Here is a 12,190-nt window from a genome sequence, read left to right as displayed (position 1 = left end):
AGTAATGTTTATGTGTTTTCGATTGTGAGTAGTCAATGCCTTCATGCTGCTTTTACATGCTTTTATTTCACGAGAAGAAAGTGTGAATTGCGTCTAACAGAAAATTGCTTTTCACGTCAATCGCGGAAAGAAATCGCGGTGGCATGGCGCAACAGGATGGACAATATTATGCCACCAAAAGGTTCGATAAGCGCTAAAGAAGGGGCATACGACTACTCCAGTTTGCGGATTTGTTGATGGACAAAGCTAATGGAGAGGAAGTTTGCTTTGTCATGCTCCACGGGGTCTGGTATGCTGCCATCAATGACTCGGGCTGATTTTAATGGACTGATCAGACAGAATATAAAAGTGATGGTGCAAAAAATCTTTTGATGAAAACGGAGTTTATCAAAGAGGATTAGTGATATGCTCAGTTCATTGGTGAGTTCAGCTAGAGACAGCGCTAAAGATGGTATTGAGTTTTCGAATTGGTCCATGGTTACAACGAAATGCTCTATTTTACCAACGATGTCGGCCTTTGACACGACATATAAATCTTTAGTTTTCAAGAAATCTGATCCTTTATTGCAGCCATTATCTTGCAAAATTGAGGCCCTGTCTGTCGGATTTTTAAGAATGACAGTGTCTGGATTCCATCGATTAACGCTTGTGTACTCCAGAATTTGTTTGACATACAAGTGCAAGTATTGTTGTTTCATTTGAGTTCTTGCAAGACAATGTTACTGTCTTTTCAGTTGATTATAGAGGCATTCAATGCAAAACAGTTTATCTTTTTCCAGCCAATAGAAAAGACAGTGGCTCCCAGTTCTAGCGGCTCCCATTTCTATGCGTTTTAATGAGTAGTTTGAATATTTGGATTTAAATTTGGCCCCCAAGAATGAGGTGTTTTAAATGAAATCAAGTACTGTTGATTACAAGGCAGCTTTTTTAGCCTCGAGAAATCTTCTCCTACTGCCAACCTGCACGGTGAACGTATGTTGTCTGAACATTGAGAGAATTTAAGAAAAATTTTACAGTTATTAACGGCCGACAAACAGTAACTTCCTCAAAGAAGCATTGTGAAAGCGCTGTGATGAGGTGAGTATTCATCGCGGTCTGACGGACTTATTGGCATCTTGATTAGTTACAACCAACCCTTTTTCCAGGTCATTGTTGCAGGCGTTTTTGTAGGTTTTATCGTTTTTTCAAAGACGTAAATTGCCCCAGCGCGTATATGTTTTTGTTGGGCTATCAGATGCTGTATTTAGCCCGCATTTTTCAGACATCAAATCTTTTCCCATTAGAAACAGTAGTGTATTCGAGCAAGGCGATTGCACAAGCATCTGAACCGGATCATGGCTATCTTTGCTAAATTACATCGTTGGACTCCATGTCGTACCAAGCGATCTCTCCACTAGTCATTCTAGATCGGGTTTCGTCTTTAAATTAAAAACCATTAAGAAACAGATTATAAAAGAACGCTTAAAACCACACTTAGTGAGGGGACAACAAAAATTTGCAGTTGTTGTCGACAGAAATGTTCTGTAGCGGTCAGATGGCATGACACAAAGCTTGCAAAGGTATTGTCTTGATATTTTTCTTTTAATTTGTTGCCGTGTCTGAAATAGCTTGGGGAGAAATTCTTTTGCATAGTGCTTTTGAGTAAATGATGTTTGAGTTCACATTGAAGTCATAATTCACATAAATACTTTCTTTGATATTTCAAGGGCTTTGTTTTTGGTTCAGTTTAACCAGTTTGGTGTCAAGAACTACCAAAGCTAATTTTGCTCTTACAGACAACCCAACAAGTTCAACCTGGTTCACATGTGCCGGTTGTGTTGTGTTATCAAAGCATCTTCAAGGCGTTTCCGTTCTTATTAACTGAGTTCGTGTTTTCCTATGCTTTGACTTTTTTGCTTTTCTTTGGTCAAATCACATTCCCAGGCATACTTCTTCAACCAAACTTTGAAGTCAAGCAGTGCTTGATTTTTTTTCTGGTGATCTGAGGTCTGTGACCGTGGTCTGTTGGTCTGAGACACAAAACTAGTTGAACTGAATCGAAAAGCTGAAAAATATCCACTCTAGCGCCCTATTAGGAATCGACATGGAGAAAGCGTTTGATGGTGTTTGGACCAACGGTCTGCTCTATAAGCTCAAAGGGTATAAGATCAAAGGGTCAAGGGCAATCTGTTGAAGCTCATAAAAAATCTTACGAAACAGTAAAACCTACATTCAGGTTGACTCCTTTTGCTCAGACGAATTCGAAATCCAAATTGGTCTGCCTCAGGGAAGCGTTTTATCGCCGATCCTATTCATCTTGTTTATCAATTATTTCTTGGTCGCCCGAAAAAAGTGTTCAAATTTGCAGACTTCATCGGTACTGGTTCATGCGGATTTGTCAGCTAACCTGGTAGACCAACGCGGAAATCTGTACAGTACAATAGAAAGTTGGTGCTTCATATGGAAGATGAAAGTGAACGGATCAAAAACAGAAATGAGGTTACCCCACACAGATTAACCTAAACCATCTACAGTCTATCTTAAAGGTCAATTTTGCTAAACGAAAGAGTTCACTAAATCAATAGGAATAATCATCGAAAGAAAACTATTATACAAGAATCATCTCGACAATGCTATCAGTAAAGGATAAAAAACTTGGGACTCAATCCAGCGGAAATGTTCAAAGCGATGGGATCTCACAGTTAACACTCAAACGCTCCTTTTCAAAACCGTTATCCAACCGCAACTCATCTATCCATCCCCAATTTGGGCACATTCTCACTTGAAAAAGCTACAAGTGCAACAGAATCGAACTTTAAGATCGATTTTCAGGAACTGCATTTCTCCGCCAATGTCCGCCTGTGAAGTCTTTCTTGGAGTCCACCCACTAGTTTTTCTGTTCCAGAGAATTAGCGCAAAGTTTCTGACAACACTAGTACAGAATCAACCGGATATAGTGGCTGAAGCTCACTTCGACGCACTTGATCACGCACGACCGACAGTACAATTCCTCGAAAGCTGTCTGAGAATATTTGAAAAACTCTTGGGTAACTATCGTGCTCTAGGATATAGTACTCAATCAGTCACTGCTTTCACCAATGAAATGTGGCTGAGAGGATGACCCTCATCTGATAACTTTGCTGTCCTGAAAATGCTGTCTTTTGCTGTGCAGACTGACACATCAAGAAGCCCTGATCCTTGGAAATCCTTACTTAGCCAACAAAAAATGCAGGATTGTTTTTGGTAACAGCCCTCTCTTCGCAGAGTTCATATGAAGAAGGAGTCAGTGTGCATCACCCCTTTGTATGTGCGGCTCAGCTGAGGAAAACTCGACAAATTAATTTTTCTATTGCCCTCTATGGGACCACTACAGACCAGAAACATTGAGGAGCTCAATCTACTGACTTACAATGACTGCCAATCCCTCAGCCATTTCATAGAGGCGACTGGAAACGTGATCAAGCAAATCACTCAGTGGCTGTCACTGTACTTATTTCATCAATCCCATTAACAAAACTAGCATAGAGGGGACTTTCTTAGACTTTATATATATATATATATATATATATATATATATATATATATATATATATATATATATTTATATATATTTTCCGGTGGTCTGAAAAGACTTTCTCGTATTGGGTAGCACATTTCGCACAGCTGTCTTAAAAAGGGAATCGGTCCTTAAGTCAGAGTCATATGGAAATGACTGCTAGGTCAACACAAGTTTAAAATTGGTAGAACAAAAAATTATGATATTATCGCTACTACTGAATAATTTCAAAAATTGTAAGCAACTTTGCACTTGACAATCAGAAGTTCAATTTTCACTTTTTATGTTTTTTATTAAGACTTTTTTTCTGATTTCCATGAACTCAATGACATTCGATCCAGTTGAATTCACTAATGATTTATTAAAGTAGTGAAAAACCAATTTGAATGCAAATGGTTTCTACCATATCCTGTGATGACTGTTTGCCCGGCAAAAGCAACGAAGAGTTTTTGGTCGAATACCGGGGTACCCACTGAAAAGAAAAGACAAAGACGCTGAGACTGCGGGAGGGCGACGCGCTTTGAAACGGGTTACGGCATGGAAGGGGGTTGCCAAACGAGTGACGCACGACGATTACCCGGGCCGAGGTGTCAACGCTAAAAAACGCAAAATTATGTAAGATTGGCGTTGAACGCGTAGAATTTATGTAAGATCTACGCTTGAGCGTAGATCTTACATAAATTCAACGCATTCAACGCTAATCTTACATAATTTTGCGTTGAATTTTGGCGTAGATCTTACATATTTAGCGTTGAATTTTAGCGTAGATCTTACATATTTAGCGTTGAATTTAGCGTAGATCTTACATAAATTCAACGCATTCAACGCTTATCTTACATAATTTTGCGTTGAATTTAGGCGTAGATCTTACATATTTAGCGTTGAATTTTAGCGTAGATCTTACATAAATTCAACGCATTCAACGCTAATCTTACATAATTTTGCGTTGAATTTTGGCGTAGATCTTACATATTTAGCGTTGAATTTTAGCGTAGATCTTACATAATTAGCGTTGAATTTAGCGTAGATCTTACATAAATTCAACGCATTCAACGCCAATCTTACATATTTTGCGTTGAAATTTGGCGTAGATCTTACATTTTTAGCGTTGAATTGTAACGTAGATATTACATTTTTAGTGTTTAATTTAGCGTAGATCTTACATAAATTCAACGCTTTCAACACCAATCTTACATTATATTGCGTAGAATTTTGGCGTAGATCTTACATTTTTAGCGTTGAATTTAGCGTAGATCTTACATAAATTCAACGCATTCAACGCTAATCTTACATAATTTTGCGTTGAATTTTGGCGTAGATCTTACATATTTAGCGTTGAATTTTAGCGTAGATCTTACATATAAAGCGTTGAATTTAGCGTAGATCTTACATAAATTCAACGCATTCAACGCTAATCTTACATAATTTTGCGTTGAATTTTGGCGTAGATCTTACATATTTAGCCTTGAATTTTAGCGTAGATCTTACATATTAAGCGTTGAATTTAGAGTAGATCTTACATAAATTCAACGCATTCAACGCTTATCTTACATAATTTTGCGTTGAATTTTGGCGTAGATCTTACATATTTAGCGTTGAATTTTAGCGTAGATCTTACATAAATTCAACGCATTCAACGCTAATTTAAATAATTTTGTGTTGAATTTTCGCGTAGATCTTACATATTTAGCGTTGGAGTTTAGCATATACCTTACATATTTACCGTTGAATTTAGCGTAGATCTTACATAAATTCAACGTATTCAACGCCAATTTTACAATTTTGCGTTGAATTTTGGCATAGATCTTTCATATTTAGCGTTCAATTTTAGCGTAGATCTTACATATTTAGCGTTAATTTTAGCCTAGATCTTACATAAATTCAACGCATTCAACGCTTATCTTACATAATTTTGCGTTGAATTTTGGCGTAGATCTTACATATTTAGCGTTGAATTTTAGCGTAGATCTTACATAAACTCAACGCATTCAACGCTAATTTTACATAATTTTGTGTTGAATTTTCGCGTAGATCTTACATATTTAGCGTTGAATTTTAGCGTAGATCTTACATATTAAGCGTTGAATTTAGCGTAGATCTTACATAAATTCAACGTATTCAACGCCAATTTTACAATTTTGCGTTGAATTTTGGCATAGATCTTTCATATTTAGCGTTCAATTTTAGCGTAGATCTTACATATTTAGCGTTAATTTTAGCCTAGATCTTACATAAATTCAACGCATTCAACGCTTATCTTACATAATTTTGCGTTGAATTTTGGCGTAGATCTTACATATTTAGCGTTGAATTTTAGCGTAGATCTTACATAAACTCAACGCATTCAACGCTAATTTTACATAATTTTGTGTTGAATTTTCGCGTAGATCTTACATATTTAGCGTTGAATTTTAGCGTAGATCTTACATATTTAGCGTTGAATTTAGCGTAGATCTTACATAAATTCAACGCATTCAACGCCAATCTTACATATTTTGCGTTGAAATTTGGCGTAGATCTTACATATTTAGCGTTGAATTTAGCGGAGATCTTACCTAATTTCAACTCATTCAACGCCAATCTTACATATTTTGCGTTGAAATTTGGCGTAGATCTTACATATTTAGCGTTGGAGTTTAGCATATACCTTACATATTTACCGTTGAATTTAGCGTAGATCTTACATAAATTCAACGTATTCAACGCCAATTTTACAATTTTGCGTTGAATTTTGGCATAGATCTTACATATTTAGCGTTGAATTTTAGCGTAGATCTTAAATATTTAGCGTTGATTTTAGCCTAGATCTTACATAAATTCAACGCATTCAACGCTTATCTTACATAATTTTGCGTTGAATTTTGGCGTAGATCTTACATATTTAGCGTTGACTTTTAGCGTAGATCTTACATAAACTCAACGCATTCAACGCTAATTTTACATAATTTTGTGTTGAATTTTCGCGTAGATCTTACATATTTAGCGTTGAATTTTAGCGTAGATCTTACATATTAAGCGTTGAATTTAGCGTAGATCTTACATAAATTCAACGCATTCAACGCTAATCTTACATAATTTTGCGTTGAATTTTGGCGTAGATCTTACATATTTAGCGTTGAGTTTTAGCGTAGATCTTACATATTTAGCGTTGAATTTAGCGTAGATCTTACATAAATTCAACGCATTCAACGCCAATCTTACATATTTTGCGTTGAAATTTGGCGTAGATCTTACATATTTAGCGTTGAATTTAGCGTAGATCTTACCTAATTTCAACTCATTCAACGCCAATATTACATATTTTGCGTTGAAATTTGGCGTAGATCTTACATATTTAGCGTTGGAGTTTAGCATATACCTTACATATTTACCGTTGAATTTAGCGTAGATCTTACATAAATTCAACGTATTCAACGCCAATTTTACAATTTTGCGTTGAATTTTGGCATAGATCTTTCATATTTAGCGTTGAATTTTAGCGTAGATCTTACAGATTTAGCGTTGATTTTAGCCTAGATCTTACATAAATTCAACGCATTCAACGCCAATCTTACATATTTCTTCGGTTGAAGTTTGAAGTAAATATTACATATTTAGCGTTAAACTTTAGCGTAGATCTTACATATTTAGCGTTGAATTTAGCGTAGTTCTTACAAAATTTCAACGCATTCAACGCCAATCTTACATAATTTTGCGTTGATTTTTGGCGTAGATCTTACATATTTAGCGTTGAATTTTAGCGTAGATCTTACATACTTAGCGTTGAATTGTAGCGTAGATCTTTCATATTTAGCGTTGAATTAAGCGTAGATCTTACATAAATTCAACGCTTTGAACACCAATCTTACATATGTTGCTAAAAATTTTGGCGTATATCTTACAAATTAAAGGTTGAATTTTTTGAATTCTTTTTCAGACCACTTTATGATTTCAGAAGTTTTTCAATTTTTTTTTTCAAAAAGTAAATTTTTTAACTGTTTCGACCCCATACTGTACAGGTGAGAAAAATCACTTTTTAGTGCTCTTTTATAGTGCAAAATCCTTTTCAGATCATTTTAAGATTTCAAAATTTTTTCAAATTTTTTTTTTCGAAAAATTAATTTTTTCACTATTTCGAACCCTATACTCAAAAAGTGAGGAACAAGAAGTCAGAAAAAATCTTTTTTAGTGCTCTTTTACAGTGCAAAATCCAATTCAGACCATTTGATGATTTCAATTTTTTTTCGAAAAATTAATTTTTTAACTGTTTCGACCCCTATACTGCACAATTGAGAAAAATGAAGTCAGCAAAAAATAACCAATTGCTCTCTTACGGTGCAAAAACCATTTCAGACCGTTTTAAGAATTCAAATTTTTTCCAAAATTTAATAAAAAAATTTAAGTTTTTTACTTGTACTTCTCACATAATAATGCGTCGAATACGTTGAAATTATGTAAGATCTAGGCTAAATTCAATGTAAAATATGTAAGATCTACGCTAAAATCAACGTAAAATATGTAAGATCTACGCTAAGTTCAACGCAAAATATGTAAGATCTACGCTTTATAAGGATTGCGGCTCTTACGATAACCAAGGTACGGTGGCGCAATGGTAGTAGAGGCGACAAGTAAACAGGAGGTCACTGGTTCGAGTCCCATACCAAGATTTCTACGCGTTGATTTTTTGTAAGATCAACGCTAAATTCAACGCAAAAATATGTAAGATCTACGCTAAATTCAACGCTAATTATGTAAGATCTACGCTAAATTCAACGCTAATTATGTAAGATCTACGCTAAATTCAACGCTAATTATGTAAGATCTACGCTAAATTCAACGCTAATTATGTAAGATCTACGCTAAATTCAACGCTAATTGTGTAAGATCTACGCTAAATTCTACGCTAAATATGTAAGATCTACGCTAAATTCAACGCTAAATATGTAACATCAGCGGCAACTAGCGTTGACAAGTCTGAAAATTCACCGCCATTTCTTACATAATTTTGCGTTTAATGCGTTGAATTTTTGTCTTTAAATTCAACGCATTCAACGCAAAATTATGTAAGAAAATTGCGGTGAATTTTCCGAATTGTCAACGCTAGTTGCCGCTGATCTTACATAATTTTGGCCACATTCCTCGGCCCGGGTAGGCAAACGCTGAGGACGCAGCTTTAACACCGGGCGAACGACGCGCGACTATCGGGAAACCAAATGGACAGGACGGAAACGTTCGTTAAAAAACGTAAAAGTGAGCAAGGAGAGCAAGCGAAAACGCCGGACGAATGAAGTGCAACACAATGGATACGATGGACGCGGGAAAGACACTACAGGAACAATTGACAACGGAACAAATTACTTTACCAGTGGAAAGGAAAAGCCAGGGTCCACTCGTGACGGAACGTAAATTTCAGACAAAATAGACGGAATAACTGTACAGGAAACATTTAAATGGGTAAATAAGAAAAGCGGGAAAGAGGAACAATTGAACAGGAATCAAGACAAACGAAGCAAGGATATGGAAAACCCGACATATACAAAAACTAACAAACTAATCAAACGTAACTCGTGAAATAACCAATTCAAACCCTGGAAAGAGTTCAGCAGGAAAACTGCAAGAAAAATGAGCAAAGAACGACCGCATGTGGTTGCAAACACATGGGTGCTAGTTTACGGCGACCCAGTAGGCTGCTGAGAAGGTAGAAGTCGAAAGCATTACCGGTCGTAACTCGTGAGTTAAATAAGTAACACACTAAAGGGACTTAGATCCGAAAAACCAATAAGCATACTAGCAATCTAGAAATAAAACAAGTCAAAATATTCTGCATCGGAAAGCTAGTGAACCCGTTAAATTAAAAGAATAAAGAAACAGACCAACAATATCTCGTGAGTCAACTATGTTATACACTAGACGACATCAACACCACGCCAAGCAAGCAGTAAATTAGCATTTTTAACTTAAGGCTGGACACCCAATATATTACATCGTGTTTGACAACATATAACATCATGTCAACCTAAAATACAATTGAATTAGGAGAAACTAATTGCTTTATTTTAACGATCAATAAATTGAAGAAAAAGAGAGGAAAACACTGAAAATACCAAGAGCAAATCTAAAAAGAGCGATAACGCAAAAACTCGATTACAACTCAAACCATAAGTCTAGAGTAATTTAAGTCACTACATCAGTGAAAGGATGGACTGTCGCGATGGCGCAAGAAGCAGAAATTTTAAAGCGGCGCTCAGAGATAATTTTCGGGAGTAGAGCTATTACTAAATGATCTTTTACTTATAACTCTATACAATTGTTTGAGTTTTTAGCTCAAACGTAATTTTTTGATCTGAGGCCCTAACTTTTATGTGAAAAAGCATGCTTCTGTTTACGCTTAGGCTCTACTTTTTCACTATGTGGTTTATAAATAGACTATTTTGCTTTAGTGGCCCCGATTTATGCGAGTTCTTTCTCTGGAGGGATGTATGATAGCTTCCATTTGCTCTTCATTATTTTTCAAATGTTGAAGTGAACGGTTCTTATGTGAAAGGCCTATTATCATTGCTTCGATGGCGGGACATTGAATTGTTTACTGCATCATGCCTTACAAACAACTGATTTTTATCACGGAATTATTATTGACTCCATTGATTTTGATCACTTTGCTGTTCCTTAGCAGCGTTAGGATTGAAGACTTTACCCGTTACTACATACAAATGATGTTTATGACAATTTTATGTTACTTGGGGCGCAGTTTTATTAGCGCATTGAAACTGCGCCAATCATGAAAAAATTGATGATCATTTTGATTAGACTTTGCTCAATTAGGAAACTTGAAATCAGTAGCATGTTTTCAGATTAATTTTCCCAAAACTTTCAGGAGACATTTCACTGAAATTGAATTTAAATTGCAATGAAAATTTTAATGATACGCACAGTGCGAAAAACACAGTTTTCCGATTTTGTGTCTTAGAAATACTTGAAAATTGCAGTTTAAACTTTTACATGAAAATTGCATTGCTTTCATTATTGAACTTCACGATGAATATCTGACTTTCATTTAGCCAAAATTTTACTCGAAGTTTGCTTTCATTATTGAACTTAATGATGAATCTGTGATCTTCATTTACCCGAAATTTATTTTCGTCAAAAAAACCTATTTCGAATTATTTCAGCCCTCAAAAAAGAAGCAATCAAATTGTGTTAAAACTTAACCTTTGATACATTTTCTCTACAAACCTTTGCGAAGAACAAGATTATATAAAATTAATTCTTCGTCGGCATAATTATAGAATGTGTAACTGATGAATATCTGACTACCAGAGTAAGGACTGTCCAAAAACTGATAATTTTTTCGACAGTCTTTACTCTAGTAGTCAGATTTTCATCGGTTTCACATTCTACGAATATGCCGACGTTGAATCAGTTTTATGAATTTTTGATCTTCGTAATTGTTTGTATAGCAAACATATCAAAAGAATTAAAGATTTAACACAATTTGCTTGCTTCTTATTTGCGGGCTGAAACGTTTAAAAATAGATTTTTAAACAAGAAAAATATTTAGGTTTGGTTTCAACCGGGGAATAAAGATATTCAAAAACACACGGCAACTAAACATGGCAGCAATTTACTGCAAAAAGTGGAACCATTTTTTATTATCCTCTTTTAACAAAATTGCTGGGTTGTAGTCGTTTCTTTTGGGTAGCAGCTGTTCGTTTATGTGTGAAACATTGTCTCTTTTTTCCCCTTTTGTCATATAACAGGTTCCTCATTCTGTTTATATTGACACAGTTGAAAACTTTTCGTGTTCACTCATTGGATATGGCAGATTAAGTTGCAGGAATGTTTCAAGTTTTGACCCTGTGCTGATATTTTTTGGCAACAGAGTTTCTTTTTAGTAATTGAAACGACAACGATTTGAGAAATTTATAAATATACAGTTATCCGTATGCAGTTATAATTATGCAGATTGTAACAAAACTATATCATAAGGTAATGAACCTGCCTTCAGTAACAAGGAATTTGTTCTTTTTCTGATAGCGCGTTGTACTCTGTGATAACTAAAATTGGTTATAAAAATGTACCAATAACAAACAGGTTACTGAGAATTTTTAATTATCTGACATTTAATGCGTAACAGCGGCGTAATCAGCAACCCTGATCCCTGCTCTACTTTGCATTGCTGGCATAGAACCTAATACCAGACCAGACGCTAGATGGCAACGTGGTATAAGCTGGAAAAATGCCACCAGAGGAAGCATTGAATGTGTAATATGCAGAAGATGGTTTCACTTCAAATGCATTGGAGACACAACGCCAAAGCAACCATGGTCCTGTCATGAATGTTCAACCACAAGCAAATGGCCATCTGAAGTATGTGGATTAAACGTAACTCACTCTCCCATCGAATGTGTCAAGTGCAAGATATGGCATCACTACAGATGCAATGGATAAATTGGTGATGGAACTCGATCATGGTTCTCTCCAAATGCAAAGGCAAACCAACCAAGTTTTCTTTATTAATGTTAAGTTTTCTACAACTAAACATCAACGGATTAAGGTAGAAGAAGCAAGAGTTATCCATCATTCTCAAAGACAACAATTTTGACATAGCTCTTCTACAGGAGACCAAAATCCGTCAAAAGCTGTCGATAGCTTTTGATGGATACAACGTCTTTCGGG

The sequence above is a fragment of the Convolutriloba macropyga genome, chromosome 1 (assembly GCF_964194025.1).
Source record: "Convolutriloba macropyga chromosome 1, txConMacr16.3, whole genome shotgun sequence".
Taxonomy (NCBI): Eukaryota; Metazoa; Xenacoelomorpha; order Acoela; family Convolutidae; genus Convolutriloba; species Convolutriloba macropyga.
The sequence above is the reverse complement of the archived record's forward strand: the minus strand, read 5'-3'. Positions refer to the sequence as shown.